The sequence below is a fragment of the Bombus fervidus genome, chromosome 1 (assembly GCF_041682495.2).
Source record: "Bombus fervidus isolate BK054 chromosome 1, iyBomFerv1, whole genome shotgun sequence".
Classification (NCBI taxonomy): Eukaryota; Metazoa; Arthropoda; class Insecta; order Hymenoptera; family Apidae; genus Bombus; species Bombus fervidus.
The window spans coordinates 25,546,663-25,563,939 of NC_091517.1; the positions used below are offsets into that span (position 1 = coordinate 25,546,663).

General features: G+C 38.4%; 2 protein-coding genes across 8 annotated transcripts in view; one reads left to right on the forward strand and one right to left on the reverse strand.

The window, feature by feature from the left end:
* Positions 1-17,277, reverse strand: part of LOC139991141 (lysosomal acid glucosylceramidase-like) — a 36,291-nt gene that overhangs the window by 7,069 nt on the left and 11,945 nt on the right. The gene's annotated exons all lie outside the window — the stretch shown is intronic.
* The window catches only part of LOC139991128 (tubulin glycylase 3A), a 33,765-nt gene continuing 25,967 nt past the window's right edge, over positions 9,480-17,277 (forward strand). For all 6 annotated transcript variants that reach the window (XM_072010945.1, XM_072010997.1, XM_072010955.1 and 3 more), the window contains exon 1: positions 9,480-10,097. The gene's annotated coding sequence lies outside the window, so the exon portion shown is untranslated. The remainder of the gene's footprint in view (positions 10,098-17,277) is intronic.

Genomic DNA, 17,277 nt, shown 5'->3' on the forward strand with positions numbered 1-17,277 from the left:
TGGATAAATGTCAAGAAAAGTAGATCGAAACATACAAGGAAGTTTAATCTTGCGTCGGTGGTACGGTATGAGGCAGTAGAACGGTATAATTATGCAAATCGGTAGCAAAAGTTTTTAATGAAAATTTGTAATTTTGAATTTTCTAAGAACTCTAAACTTTCCAGATGCGATGAAAATGTTAATCAAATGGTGTTTCGATGTCTCAGTGAAACGTCCTACGTCGATCTGTCGTTTGCATTTAAACGCGTCTTTCCCTTTCCGTCCCTTCGTTTTAACGATAGCTCTTTTCAAAATATAGAAACGCGTATTTGGCTAGGAAGAACGCAACTGTTCCCAACTAATCCTGGAAAGTAGCGAAGGGCTCGATGTTGATGATACTTCACTTTCTTAGGCTGAGATTAAATTAAAGTAAGAGACAAACGAAGGCGCTAAACGTGCTTCGCTCTCACGAACACGTGAAATATAAGTTAGTTTGAATTAGGGTGGCCAAATATATGGAATATACGTATAAATACTCGCGGGTGATTTTCAGCGGCAGCGATTCGTGTTCCGCGTCGCCATATCAGTCGCGATACTGTTTTTAATTAAACGACACCCTTTTTTAACGAATCGTCCAAATTCGTGGTTCTTTCGTGCTTTCGATCGTAGTCAATGCGCAAAACGATTCGATTAATTTTCGTCGTATCGAACGATAACGATATAATTGCACTAGCGCGAATAGCGTCCGTCTCTTCCATATTCGTATTGTAAGATCGTTCAACCGGACAAAAAATATCTATTTACTCGCACATAGTAGAATGCATTGATTATGCTATCTACTTCGTTAGACGTCGTTCGTATCTAATTGGTACTGATAAATATAATCACAGTGGTAAGAAACATTCTTCGTGATTGACATAAGTTAACTATCATTTTAAAGTAGTAAATACACTTGAACATTATAATTTCATAACATTGTAATCCTGTACACGTGTACGTATCTTTATATTGGAACTGGTGTTTATACGTATTGTCGTAAATAATTAAAGGCTCGCATGAACAAATGATTGTCAATGCCATTGAAAGTGTACCGTGTAATTTCGTGCTTGAGTTTAACATAAAAAATATCAGCAGATAGATAATGTTACTTTATCCTTAGCAATTTTCTTGGACGCAAGTAAGGACAGTTCTTTTATTTAAGCAAAGTTCGGCATTTTTCTCTTTAACTCGGAAATATACGATAAAGAAACAAAAGCAAAAGTCGAACACTCGAGTGAAATAAAACTGTCGTAATAATTTCTCAAGTTCGATGAAAACAGTCGATATCCGAAAAACTTTGAGCTATTTAATCAAACCATTTGAAATATGTATTTTTGTCACGCGATCTTTTTAAAACTGCACGAATACTATCTCGAACGATTAATTTTTCTTTAATGTTTGTACACTGTGATTGGATTATTCCGCAGACTCGTTAATATGGTATTGCCATTTATTGGACTATCGTCTTTCTCTTTAACGTCTAATCGGGGAACAGTCGTACGCTGGAAAAAATTCGAATGATAACGCATTCAAAATGTAACGATAAAATGTAACGAAAAGAACGCAAGAGACGATTAAAGAAAGGGTTCTTACACGCGTACAGCTTTTTATTCGTAGCACCTAACTCTGCTAGCTCCTTGCGGCAGATTTTCGTAGGATTTTATAATAATTTCTAGTCACGTCCGGGATATGCATGAACTTTAAAAAGTGGCGCCTTTGTGCTTACGGAATATTAAAGCCATTCATATTTACCAGTGAGTAGATACCTACTGTAGACACGTAATAACGCACTGTCCTTTTTCTTTTCGTTTTGAAATTATCGTTCCTTCCCGTTCGTTTGCGTATTCAACGTAAGACGACGCTATTTCGCTACTTCCGATGTTCGGATTCATTGCCGGCTATTCTACTTCGCTACTTCTGATTCCGGCCTATGAATATGAATCGCATCAATTACATGGAACGTGATCTAACTTACTGGCTACAGGGTGTTAAAAGAATAACGGCCGTGAGCCTTTTCCACGCAGAGCGTCGGCTTGGCCAAAGAATTATTCTTACACAAGTTAGCTATATCGTGTTGCATGCATTTATAGGTAATTCGTTTATGCGAATATACGGTATAGTTTCGTCAAAATGTACGATCTAAACACGTGGTTCAATCGATTCATTCGGAAGTATGTAAAAATATAATGTCAATATGATTTTGACTTCGGTGAAAAATAGAAAATATAGTTATTCGTTTGACGCAATAATCTTTAATAGAACAGAGAAAGAAACTTACTTGCAAAATGAGAAGCGTTCGTCGATAAATAAATAACTAAATTAATAAATAAACGAATCCAAAACTACTGTAACGTTCATACGGTACGATCGTGCAAGATGGTAAATTTAAAGGACGAACATATCGCTGCTGAACGTTACTAAGAGAAACGCGACCGAGGCAAATACGTATAACGTGGAACTTTTAGCGATCTCTACTGTGTTATATAATCCCGAAGTCGGAGAAAGAGCAACGTAACGTATCCTCGGTAATGCGGATGCGAGAGACGGTATCAGCAGTCATGCGCTAGCCTGCCTCTCGATCCCTCGAGTCCAACTTTTCGTAATGGATGCAGGACGCATCTATCATTCCTCGTCATCAACGTCAAAATCCTGGCCAAACACGGCAGCCATCGGCCCGCCACTGAATACCGACTACCGAATACAAAAGAGCAGCCAACGAATAGCAAACGATAGTACGTTCAGCTACTTTCTAGCTTCTTCCGTCTGAACGCGTTCCGTCTATTGGTCTACACGCGCGCGCTCGTTACCGAAAATTACTCGTTATTCCGAGATATTCTTATTTCAGAATTCTAACCAACCGCGCCAGCATCTGCGACCAAAGACGCTGATTCGACTATCGTTGCGTAATAACGTGCAGTGGTTGGTCAAAACGACGAACCGAATCTACTTTTATTATCGAAAGGAGACGTTTAGCAGAAGCGGAGAATGCGTCTCGTACGCGTTCAACGATATAGCCGAGTTCAACGATGTTCCTCGGAACGATTCGTTCGTCCAACGATATGCGTTTCTTTGTTTCATTTTGCTCTATACTCCACAGAAGTACTTGATAACAATTTGAAGCACAGTTTTTCGATAGGAAGCATCGTTCAACGAATTTTCACGAATTTTCAACGTCCATGCGCGATGCATGAAATCGTTGCTACGTTCTGGATTCTATGCTCCAATTGTCGAAACGCTGCGCAGGAAACAAATATATGCGCTAAAGCAACGTTCCTTTTTCAGAAAACTTTCAATTTGATTAAATTTCAGCTTTTGCTTCAGTTTTCTAACTCGCGCGAGTTCTTCTAATATCATCCAATGAATTCTTTCCACCGACTTTCTTCTTTCAATGGAATGCTATCATTGTTAATCATACTTTGCCTTTCGTCCATCGATTTAGCTTCGGTTTAGCTTTAATTTTGTACGCATGACGTACGATTTGCAAGAATATTATTCGTTTTAAAGTATCGAATTCGCACAGTATGGAACAGGGAGGATTTAACGTTTAAGATAGGGTACCGGTGGCTACACAGATCCTCGATAGCAGCTGCGATGCCTTCCTGGATAGGCACTCATTCTTTCGGGGATAGTTTGAAAATCGATCGAATTTAAGTGCAAGTTAATCTTCTCTTAAAGACTGTACGTATTTTTTGAAAACCTTGAAAATCTAAACGATACCTCGGCACGAGCAACGACGGAGTAACGCATTCGGTAAGAGAAAATAAAGATATTATTAATCGAACGGTGCAAGAAACGAGCAATTTTCTTCGCGTAAAATCTTCGCATTTTGACAAAGCTATTTTTACATTACTAAAGCGAAATACGAACATTTATCATCGTCAGGCGGGAGATAATTAAGAGGAGAGTGTTGCAACTATTTTGCTCATTTTGCGTTCGATTTGTATTTCTCTTTTCTGACTATACGCTCTCTGTGGCTTCGGTGGCTTTAAATCGGAATAGCAATTACTCTGCTGTTAACGTTACTTGTAACAAAAAGTCGATGCTTTTACAGAAAGATCGTTCCATTTCCTCCGTCAAAGAGATTATCGCTCGAGGTGTGTGAAGTCTTAATGAAAACGAACCGAAATCTCGAAATTCCGATAATAAGAATAAAGAATATCAAAGTGGAGAGAGCGTTGCGCTCAGCCTGAAAACGAACCACCGGTAATGACCTAAGTTTGTCACGGAGCGGTTTCAGATAATAGCGAGAGGTTAGACGAGCGCGTGGTCAAACACTCGGCGACCCGCTCGATTACATCGAAATCCGAACGGTATAGAAAGCAAATTGTTGGAGCAAATACGACGTTCGGCCATTTGAACTTGCTTCCAGCCTTCGATGAAAATGGAATATCCTTTGAGTTTCTTGATTGTTTCCATCTTAACTTCTGGCCCTATTCCCTTATCGAATAATTTTCGTAATTTCGTCATGATCTATCATCCTGTGAACTGTTGGATGGAAACGTCCTTGGAAACGAGCCGAATTATTTCTAGCTGTTACTTCAAATCGCATTTGCAAATCTACATTTGTCAAATACAAGCGTAGACGCTTTTTTTTTTTTTACCAAAGCTTCTCTCCAAAGCACACATTTCGATGTAGATAAATTTTCCATCGGGAAAAATTGAACGGTAATTTGTTCGGCGAACGAGCAAACTCGATAGAAGAAGAGGAAATTGCATCGAAATGGATTCGTATGCAACGCTAAGTGCATTCAACGTGATAAGGCAATATTTTAAGAATTTTAATACGGCCTCCGTGCTTTAAAGCGTAAAGTTTTATTTCCCCGTGTCACCTGAGTCCGCTATATTTGCAGGTATTCTATATTTATAGCGTCCCTCGGAAGCTAATGCATTGTAGTAAGGTCGTTTCATACTTTATATTTATCCGTTGTTTCATAATCGAATCCTTAGAATCGCTAATTTAAGGCAAAGAGAACTCTATCGGAACAAGAAATTTTTAAGGAGTTATTTGTTTCGTTAAATTCGCTGGTTTAATAACGTTGTATACGTTACATAAAGAAAGAACGGTTATTGAAGCTAGACGAAATTGCTTAGGCGACTAAAAACGATCGATGGATAAATAATACTTAACGGATAGGAACGTACTGGATGAACATATTTTACAAGAAACTTATATTTTACTCGAGAGGTTTACGGCTTAATTTGCCTTTGTTGCCGCGAGTACAGATAATAAGAGTAATGTCCCGTGATTATAGAGTTGGTCGCTGTATCGCTTTGTTACCGTCTCGCAAGACCAACGTGAAAACTCTCGTCCGCTTTCTGCGTAACTTATCAAAATCAAACTGGCCGTACATTTAGTGGAAAAAATGCTTTACACGACTTTAATCCGGAACGCACGGGTCGACTGCTTGAGAAACAAAGCAAGCAGAACTTGCTCAGGAAAAAGTATTTAACTGAGAGAAAAGTTTGTATAGAAAATGCAGATTTATCGCATCCTTCAATATTCGTTCTTCGTACTCGCTTTGCCCGTAACTATTCGCTCGAAGCGAACTCAATGAGAATTTAACGCAACGACAACCAAGCTTCAAATTTTGTCGGTTTTCAACTTCGGGAAGATTTATCGAGATGATTTTTAATAATTGAGTTTCATCCGATCGAAGCGGAGCTACTTGTTCAAAGTAGAGCGCGTTTGACGATTATGTTCACTATATTTTCGGAAATTGAGCGAATAAATTGTTAAGCGAAAATAACGTTGTTGGCAAAGGCGATGTTGCAAAATATGTTAAAAAGGATGGAAAGGGAGGAGGAGAATCCGTGCGAAAGGACAGACCGAGCGACGAGCAGGAAACACGTTACATGTCGGATACACGTAGCATGTTAATTAAACTCTCATTAGTCGGGTATACCGGGTTGACGCGGTTTTTAAGTTAAGGCCGGAAGTTTACGATTTGAGATAGGAGTATTATCTCGACTGGAAACGCGAGATGGTTTATCGTATGCAAGTAGTAGCCGCGAGTATGCAAGTACTTGCCAATGAAACGTTTTATTGTTTATTTTTTCATGACCGCCGGCTGTAATGAGAACTAATTTTCATATGAATCCGAGTACCATGAAAGTTGCAGTTAAATAGAGCAAGTTTTTCTGCCATTTCTATGCTACCTCCGTTCTTCCTAAGAATATACTTCCGGTATATACGTACGTACATGGTATACGCGCACTTCCGGGCTGTTTCGAGGTAAAAATAAAAGAAGCACCACCGGGCGTGCCACACCTATTCTACCGTGCCTTCAAACATTTTTTTTCATTCCTTGTCGTCTCTTTTTATTTGCATTTCCGCTACCGTGCAATCCCACATATTACTCCGCCGTTGAACGCGTGTTTTAACAACGCGTTCGGAGTCGTTGCCTTTTGCTTCTGCTCGTTTTCCTTCGTTCCTCCCCAGCTTTCTCTTTCAATGGATTCTTTGCACGTTCTTGCATCGATACACTTTGTCCCTCGATGCTTTTTCCATTCTACCGGTTATTTTCATTCGAGAAAAGCCTATTTTTCTTTCCAAAATTTCGCGATAAATAGTTTGCACAGTTTCAACGTAATTCTCATTGTCGCTGGAAAGAGATTCTTCGAATCTGGAGATTTCGACTCTACCGTAATTACTTTAATCGCAATAGTATTTTCGAGACCACTCGGCTGAACGTGGCCACTTCCGATGATCCACCTCGATGCGACAATACGCGAACCGACAAACGCGGTAAAGAGAGACTCGTTGCTTTCGAGGAATTTGCATTTCTCTTCGCTCTATTGTTCGTTAAAAGTCATTCAATAGCCATTCAGTTAACTAAATCGTCGGCGTATGTAACGTTGCCCGATTGCTGGTAAAAAAGCTCTAGCTTGTCGCATGTTATTTTATTATGGTCGTTGAATGGCGCTTGATTGATCGCTCCGTGTTTGCTGTATGCGAGTTCTTTTCGAGAGCCGACTGGCATGCGTGTAGCGACTCGTCTCTTCGAATCGATCGAATTTCACGCGTTCCGGTGCTCTGCTTTTTTTCACCTAGAACTAATTAATCGTCGTCGCTATGTCGCGTTCCTGATCGAGCAAATCGCTCTCCCCTTTTGGTTCTTCTCCTATGGAAGAAACGCAAATTTTATATAATTTTTCCACAAATCAGTCGCAAACTGCCACCGAAAATCAAATAAGTAGCGTTCGTTTAGGAACGAACTTTGACGGTCTTAACGATCTTCGAAGGATTTTACATCGATTTGAAAAAATCGATCTGCGTTGAAAATTTAAAGCAAGTATCGTCGCGTTTCAGCGTTTTTAGCGTCGATGTTAATTAGAAAGGCAAGGAAGGAAATCAAGCGTTGAAGGTACTCGGTTTCGAATTTGTAAAATAACAAAGGGTAAAATATGATAAGAGCGGAAGTTTAATTGGAAGCATTTTGCGCGACGGTAAGATCGCGTGCTCGTTGAATAATTTTGTCAGCGAGGAGAAATAGAAGGTCCTGCATAACGAGTGATAAGGGCGAGCAGAGTGCCAGGTCTTTATTATCGGCATTGGCGGCTGGTTTATTTGCAGTTTCCAGTGAAGAGAAACGGAAGTGGCGTCGAATCGTAGGGACGAAGGTTGGGATGGCGCGATAGCACAGCGTGCTTTCGTAGAATGGGCAAAGCTCTCCTCGGTAGGTGGATAACAAATGGACCGAGGTAAAGGTAAGGTAACGTTAACGTTAACCAGGTTGCAGCAGTTTCGTCGTTTCTATTTCGTGCACGGAGTCCAAAGAAATCGAAAGAAATCGTTGAAAGATTCGATCCTCGATCGTACAGTTTGTAAGCTCGTAACAATCGGCATCGAGGGATTCAAAGTTTGCTCGTTTCGGTCGTAATAGTCGCTTTACCGATACCTTCAAACATATTCTCGCTGGGGTTATCGCGTTCAAACAGTTTCTTTATTTTCTTCGGTTGTACGCACGAAATGTCGCGCCCTGTGTGCCAAACTATTCGACTGTCTTCGAACGATGCAAATATTGCAAACTCTGTTCGCGATGGTGCCATCTTCCTCTCTCGGTTACTTACGAAAGAAGTACGCGAACAACGAGAATCGATGAAAATTTTCCTCAGCCGCGGATCTTCCAACCAACTACGAACGAATACCGATCGAACCTCTGCCGAGCTACGCTTCTATTTCTAACTTCTGATTTAATCCTGTTCACAGTTGGCGTTACAACGTTCGTACCTAATTAATTCCTATATAAACAGATAAAATTAGTTGACTCGATTTTCGCGATAGATTAATAATCTATTTCGCGATTATTAGGGATTTATATGGACGTTTTATATGGTAGATAACCAAATAAATTATTACTTTGCATTTTAATTAATATTGTTAAATATTTGTCGAATTCATTTGTGATTTGTCATTTGTCATTTACCATCTATCATTTATCATTTATCGTTTGTCAAATATTTGAACATTGAAAATAAGAACACCTTTTCACTAATTAACATCGCCATTTAACGATTCGCTTGTTTAACTTCTGCCGTACGATTAATTTCATTACTATCTTATTCTTATTCTCATTCTCTTCTAAAATAAGTATTTTTATTGTATCGACAAAACTTTTGAATAGACAAATACGCGTTTCGTTGGAAGTTTTCCAATAGTAAGAAACAACAAAGCTCGCGATTAGCGAATGAAGGTATGTACGTAAATTAGTTAACTGTCACCAATGTTGTGACAAATTATGCATTTATGTAGAAGGAAACACGAGCTTGTGGGAAAACTTTGCGTCGAAATTGCGATTAAAATCGTTCAGATGCGAACACGCTTAGTAGAATCAAAAAGTCGGTCTTTGATCAATTTTTATTTATTATTATTATTATAATTATTTATGTTTGTATGGTACTTTGTCTTGACGTTGAATGTAAAAATGTAAACGATCGTCGTTTGCGACGAAGGAAGACTCTATGCAAACCACATAAGCATCTATCGATTTGAACGAAACGTGAACAATAAATGCAACAACGATAGTGTTAAAAACGTTATAGTTGTTGCGTCTATTGTATCGGAGACGTTCGTAAAACTAGTATAGTGTAGAAGCAAACGGCAAAATAAACGGAAGAAACGTCGATACGTTCTTTGAATCTTTTGTATCGCAAAGGTATTATTTGATTTTTGTCACACGTTGGTGATTTTTAAATTTTTTTAGACGCGAAATATCTCTATAGAATAATCCTGATATAAAGCCACGTGTGATCTCAATTTATTTTCGAATCGCAACAATAGCATCGAAAGCGACGTGTTTCACGAACGTAAAACTACACGTTTTCGTTTTTCCATCCAACAGCATCTTAAGATTTCAATCGAACCTCTGTAGGCGGATTTTTTTTTTTTTTGATTTTGCCACATCGTTACAGCGACATTAAAAAACGGAAATAATACGTAAATTTGAATAAAATGTATTTTGCCGCTAAAAGTCGAGCAAAAATTATTGCGTTGAGGAAAAAATGAGAACAAACCTAGCGATTATCATATGTCAATTTGTCAAACTACGATAATGACAGGGCCTCCACGCTGGAAAATCGATTTTATATCAATGTCATCTATTCCCCTGTTGACGTAGAAGTAGGATCGCGATCTTGAAATTGAAATGACCGCGGTAGTAGAAGCGTGTGAAAGGAAAAAGAATCGAGTCGGACTAGCGAGCAATCGGTGATGTCGAATAGTGAAAAAGATTCGTGAGCGGAACCGTACGTTATCGCCGTTTCACACATCGGAACATTCGTCTTTCGTTCTTGTCCTATGTTTCTATTTCTTCGGAAACTACAATTCGAAATAGAGTTTCGCGACTTGTATGATTGCACCGCGCGTTTCTCTCCACTGAAAATTTATTTAACGCGTTAAATGAATTGTTGGTTCCGATTGGTGAAATCTTTGACTCGCTCGAGGACAATTGCCGTTAATTCCGCTCTGTGAACCAAGGAACGCGGTGGTCTGTGCGTTATCGAAGGGAAAAAAATCTCGTCATCGACTCGTCGGAGGTCGCTTGTACGCCGAGCACGTGCTTCTCCTTCTAGAAACGAAAGTAAGTTTCGTGGATTCGAAGTAGTCCAATTCATAAAAATTTACGAGGAAAATGAATTGTCCGACAATCTCATTTCGAAATTCTGTAACGGATATTTATGAGAATCTTCGCCGGTTACCTCTAACAACGATAATCTTATTTGTCGTAGTTTCCATCATCGATAAATGTGTCACAAGGTCGAATACACGACGGTGTTTAAAATCCGTTTGCGCGAAGAAAGTGAAAATAAATCTTTTAATGTTCTCAACTTTAGTTCGATGTGCTATTACTTTGAGACTTTAAGACGCCACTCCTGACTTACTTCGCGTATCTATGTATGTAGGTAATAGATCGATCATAAATTTCAAAGTTAAACGAACGAAAGCGTCGCGCAAGACGATTGCCTAGTATTTAAGAACGTACATACGATCGAAATGCTAATTGTATGTAAATGCGAAATTGAGATCGTGCGACTACGAACGATTAGTCGAAAGACAGAAATTATTATTATTATTTGTAGTATCTTAAAAAGTGATACTACAAATTTTGAGGAATTACATATATCTAGCCACTGCTGCGCCTTTTTATATTCTTTGCGGTCATAAAACGGCTTCTATCGCATTTTTCCCTATTTGTCATAGTTCTCTTCTAGTTGATCTTTCGATCTTATTCATTTATTAACGATAGCTTTTCACGCATTTCGTTTTCGTCCATCTAGATTAATGTTAAAATATGTTAAAAATAAAGTTAGAATACAAGCTTGTAATATCTACATCAAAGTTGGTATAACGATACTGCAACGTATGTGAGTATATCGTACGAGCATCTCGCGACACGCGATTGGTCGTTGCAGTAATTTTTTATCACAGCATTTATTCTCTATATCCATTTGTTATCGGTGAAAAATATAACCGAGAACCCGTGAATTTTAACGTTATGCCTGATATTTTCGGTTTCAATTAGGTTCGGCAAAGATAAAGAAAGAATAGTTTGAAAGAATAAATCATTGTTTCGTTGATATACTACATTATATATATATTTTTCCTCGAAACTAATCAAATTCATCAATGATGTAGAGAATTGCAAGAAAGATTCGTGATTCGTATTAAATTATTCGCGAAAGATTTGTCAAAGGAATGGTTCGCGGAAAGTAACCGTGAACATTTTTGCTCGAAACGGGATCACGGCTACTACGGTAATTCCTGCGAATCGCGTTCGTGTCCATAGTTTCGATTCCTTTGTTTCGCTGGCGCAACGAAACAATTTTCAGCGACATCTAATACAGCCGAATAGACTATCCGATGATTTTTACAATCTCCAGACTGGTTACAAAAGCTTACAAAAGTTTAGCCAGCGAAGATCTATGTCACCTCTAACGTATCACTGCGGTTTCTTCCCGTGAAATATTCATGCAGCTAGCCGAGAAGGTTCGACGTTTGGTCACCGACAAAACTGTCCCTACGTTTCCGTACAAATACAAATTTATTCGCCAGAAATGTGCTCTGTCCAGCCTTAGGTGTATTCGTCGAGCGCATGGTAGAGTCGTTAATATCCAAAGCATGCGGGGAATAAGACACCGATCAAAAACTATTTATCGCTATCGGGCGTATTTAGCAAACTATCGTTACAAATTCTCGTTATTCGATTAGAACTAACGTACGACCATGCTTTCGCGTTATACCGAGTTAGATATTACGGCATGCTTAGTAGTAGTAATATAGTAGCGCGTAATGTTCGTTAACGTGTCGTATAGCCAGCTTTTCAACGTGTTTTTAGCTGCCATTAGCGAAAGCATTCCTGCGAACCTTTCGCGGAATTCACGTCGAGACAGCAGCAGGAATTCGCCGTGTTTCACATTGTTTCTTATTGCACGATGAATGTATTTTCAGGTAACATCGATTCTAATATTTCATGTTTTGACGGAGATTGTTTATAGTCGGAACATCGAATAAAAGTGACAGGGATCGATCGAATCGTTTCATTTTTCATTTATTTTAGAAAAACCTGGACTTTCCGAGAAAATTTTATATTGAAATATTCAACAGATATTCCAATAAAGCAAAAACGTATATAAAGTTTGGCAACGATTTATCTGATTGTGCGAGATACGCTACTTTCCATGCGAATCGCTTACCCATACATCGGTAGGTTTTGGTAAAACAAATTAGCGAGATCCATTAAAAAACTGGTAATTTATGAAGTATCGACGTAACAAGATATATCATATATGTACTTGGGTACTTTTCGATGAAACGACAATTTTCTCGAAATACTAACGCAGGTTCTTTGAAATTCGTCTAGAAACTAAAGCTTTCCGCTTTACGTAACTGTTCGAAATCGATAGGAGAAGCTTTCTATTTGAAGTTCTATACAGATTTTGGACAAAGGTTTAAAAAGAGGTGCGCATCTAAGTGCTTTGGATTTAGTACCCTCGTTCTTCTTCTTGTCCCCAAAGTAAAGGGTAAACGAAAATTGATCGATGTTTAATTCGTAACAAGTGTGCAAATATATGTCTAGTCGACTCACAGGTTTATACCGAAGTAACGTACGTCATAAATTTCCCCCGTTTTTGGATGGAGGAGTTCCTTGATCTTGCAAGTCGAGGAAGACGAGCTTTATTCTTGAACGGGGTGATATATTGGCTTCTGATATCGGAGCTGACTGTCTACAGAGACACGATTCGCTTCCAGAAAGTTCGAAGATGGCTAGACATAAATATTCAAAATTATCGGTGCGCATCGCCGTCGTAAATCTACCACTTATTCCGAGTTTGTTGGTGTTTAGGTTTCATTATCAATCTCGTCTCGCGAACAATCATCCGTTATTTTACAGCGTTTGATCAATTTTCGCGTTGCTTTTATTTTGCTTTTACCAAGGCACTGCTTGAAATTTTGCGTTCATTTTTGATGAGAACATCGTTTTTCAAATATTTTTTTATCAAAAAGTTTTTAATACGATTCGAGGCATTTTTATAGTGAACGATAAAATTAAACGCATATATTGGTAGATAGTACGGTATCGTTTATCGCGATCGATTAAATATGTACGTATGGTCGTTTTATTCGAATTAGGGTAATCAAAAAGCGATTGGTGGAAGTTCGACGAACGAAATCTATCACGCGTGAAACAATGGTCGACAAATGAGATGGTGAAGGCAATTGTCCGAATCCTGATGGTTTGTGCATCGTGCAACCATTGTCGGTCCTTCTTCTCTATCCCGTTAGTCTCTTTCTCTATTTGCTCGGTTCTACGTGATCTCTACAACACAAACTGCATGGAATGCAGAAACCAGCTAGAAAATACCCATCGTCGCGTCATTCGACGCTTCGACGAAGCACCAAAACATTTCCCTGCCGCGCTTCTCTGCTCGCCAATGGGATTTCCGATTGACAGTTTTGAATCTGTCGCACCAAATTTCCAACGGTCGAGATTTTTTAGTTCCTTCGTCATTTTGCTCCTGACTTTATCGTACGAACGATATGCGCGTCTTTCGAGACTTCAGACTTTCTGCTCTTTTACTCGTTACGTATTATCTCTCTCGTTAAATATCATACGTATAATGCTCGCTTTCTGCTTACAAGTACACGCTGAGTTTTACAAAAATTCGAAAAATCTTTCTCAGCTTATTTTGTGTAACTGCGCCTTAAAATTACGTCGACGGCATACGCGAACGAAATGACGAAAGAAACATTGAAATTTTACCTTCTTCAAAATGAAAAATACCAACGATAGCAACAAAGGTATAGGTACCTTAAATTTAATAGGTCGCGCAAGAAAAAAGTAAGAAAGCGAGAGAGAAAGGGACAGAGAGAATAAGGTTTTGCCCGCAGCGCGGCGAAGCGAGTTTTGAACTTGGCTACAGGGTTACAGTTATTTCCTCTACCCACGGCAAACGACGTCGTACAACAAAGCATTTACTGGGCGAAGCAGCAGTATCGTAAATACGATACCAAGTTGAACAGGCGTTCGAATTCCAAGCAATTCTCTTTGACATTCTCCCTGCACAGCTTTTACGGTCACCTGATCGCAATCTCATCAAAATTGGGTCATACAATGCTCTAGTTGCGCCATTCGAATCACCATTGTTCACCGTTCTTTGATGCTATATTTTAATCATTGACTTCTTTTCATTTAATTTCAATATGCCGCTCGTTGAAACGGAATCAACGAAAATTAAAAAGAAACATCGCGGAATCCCGTATTAAGAAAATTTTATATCGCATTTTAAAATCTTACGTCAATATTGTCTATTCTAGCGTAATCTACTGCTCATCGAATTTCAAATATGTAAATAATGTATTTTAGTTATTTCGACAAACGATATAAATAAATTATATTAATGCTCATTTTTTAATTTCATCGAAAAAATTTGTTCTTTCTTTACTTTTGTATTACTTGTACTTTCATAAATGTGTATCTTTGAACATAAATTTAATCAAACACGATGATATCGATCGTTGACCGATAGAAGAGGATCAACTGAGAAAGAATACTCATTGGATGAGAGAAAGGTTTCATAAACGCGATTAAACGATCATTAAAGAACGGATTAAAGAATTCTCGAAGATGACAAGTGTGCGCGAAACAACGCATCGGTACGTTAAATATGGTAATGAGTTTCAACGCATAGGCTACCAATAGTCATCAATTATTCTGAATAATGGCATGCAAATAGGACGACGCGTAGGCAATTAATGTCACTATTTGCACAGGCTTATCCTTGGTGCATAGGACGGGTTGGTACAGAGTTGCTGTACATGTACATGTATATTTGTCGATCGTAGGTAACTATAAACGGGTGACAAACGCGATGCCGATCGTCTGTTTATAATATAGTTTGTATTGTCGTATTATGCTCTATACAGCATCGTTCGAGACATTCTCATTCGTGGTTCAATGAAATTTCAACGATCAATTGGTAACCGATACGTTCCAAGTTCACAATGATGATAACGATGATATTTTGTTCAAATATGTACAAATATGTAACGATAACGACAAAGTTATACGATCAACTGTACCTTTTCTACGATAGTAATCGTTTAAGAGACAGATACTTTGACTGCCACCGTTGCACCGTTTCACTATTTTTTGAACGATTCGACTAACTGTCCACGTTTTTGTACGTAATTTTATTTCAACGATCTAACAGTATACTGTTGGAATACAACGATATTTCACGCATAGGCATAAACACTTTTACACAGAGAAGCACACAGGCATTTGAACGGGACACTTACACAGGTCATACTCGTTACTGTATAGAGAGTGAGGTTCAAAATATTTAAGGGATCATGGGTCACTACCTAAGTCTAGTATGAGAGTAATTGGCCAACAATCAACGATTCTTACATACGTTGTTAATTATATCACTCGCTTATATACATTCGGTTCTGTAGTTCCGTTTAATAAATATCACTGAATATTATTTCAATACAAACAGATTATTAATCTTAACTTTAAAATTAAATTTTAACGTATACGTACCAAGGATTTCTACACATACGTAACGTGCGATCTCTCGTTACAATGAACGACAAGCTAAGAAACACCAACGGCAAGTTCTCTCAAGCTCGTACCAGCCAACTTATCGTTCTGTTTGAAATGTAGCAAAAGTATATTTCTTCGAACTTTTATGCTGGTTCCGACGACTCTTCTTTGTTTGATTAATGTTTTAGGTGTTTACATATCAAATTTTTATGTTTTAGAAAACATTCGTATTAATTAGTTATGTAACGCATGATGTAATTCAAACATGGTCGATGACAGCATCGAGCGAAACAGACACAACCTCTAATTGACACTTTGTTTTTTCAGCTATAAAACTTTGTTGATTTAGGCTACTACATTTTTAATCAGAGAACAATAATTTCCAATTATCCCTTCTGTTACTACACGAAATGTCAATATTTTAAATAGAAGTAGGCAATTTGTGTAAATTTTAGTTTCGATTTCTCCCATTTATATTTTAGTAAATTAGGAAAAACGCTCGGTAGAACTAAATGGTTGAATTATCGATTTATACGAGAGAAAAACTCGAGCATTTCTTGCTTTTAAATTGAAGAATAGTTTTGAAAATTCGTTAATACGAATATTAACGTACAACGCTAAGTAATTATATTTTTGAAAATTTATTTCCACAAATAAAATTTAACGAGTGGTATCGAATATCCGTTTCAGCCGGCGGCATTGTTATCGCGAGTGCAGTTAACCAGATATTTTAAACGAGCTCCGTCTATTCGTCCTTAAAAGTTGCTTCAACCCTTGTTAGGAAATTTCTTAGAAAGTTGCGACGTGTATACGTGTACATTTATACGTATGCGTACGAGAGAATACCTAGACGAAACGTATGTGTTTACTATGTAACGTTCGTTGCGAAATAGTCAAGTTAATCAAAAGTTTTCACGGTGCATGATCGATAGCTATCGAAGAAAGATGTAAGAACTCGCGATCCATTGTCAGTCGGTTCGCTTCCCTGATCTCATTTGTTCGCAGCTGGAAAAAAACTCTTTCAATTTCGATCGTGAATTACGGCCGACCGCATTCGGTACGTGTTCGCGACTCCGTAATGTGGAAACCTGCGAGAACGTAACTAAAGAACCGGTCGAACACCAAACTCCCTCGCAGCTCAAATCGAATTATACGGATAATCAGAAAGTTAAAACTGCAGTCTATTTGCTGCCGCGAGAACGGCCAATGTCAAATACCTTTGTTATTTAGGAAAATTGAAACCTGAACTAATAATCTGCCAATATGCGATAAGCTATTAAGCACGTTATCGTTCTTATCGCATTAAATCAACCGGTTATCACGGAATTTCAAAATAATTATCTTTTGAAAGCGAAAGCGATAATGTTTTGAAACGAATGAAAACTAATACGATCAAATAATACAGTCACAGAAAAATTGCGATGCTGTCCACGTATTTCGACGTATTCGCGTATCTCAGGTTGCTCGAGACTAATGAAAAAACTTTCTTACACACAAAAACTCCCTGCTCCGAAGGGAGTCGCGGAACGAAGCATTTCTGTTTATTTCGTGCCAAGGATGTTTCGAAAGTGCAACACTATGTCTGTGCATCGTATGCGCGTGGCTTTTAATACGGAATTTCGGCCAACTACTTGAATTTTAGCCGATGTTTAACGAAGCCACCACTTTCAACGCGATTCGACGAGATATGCCAGTCAGAAAGGTTTAAACG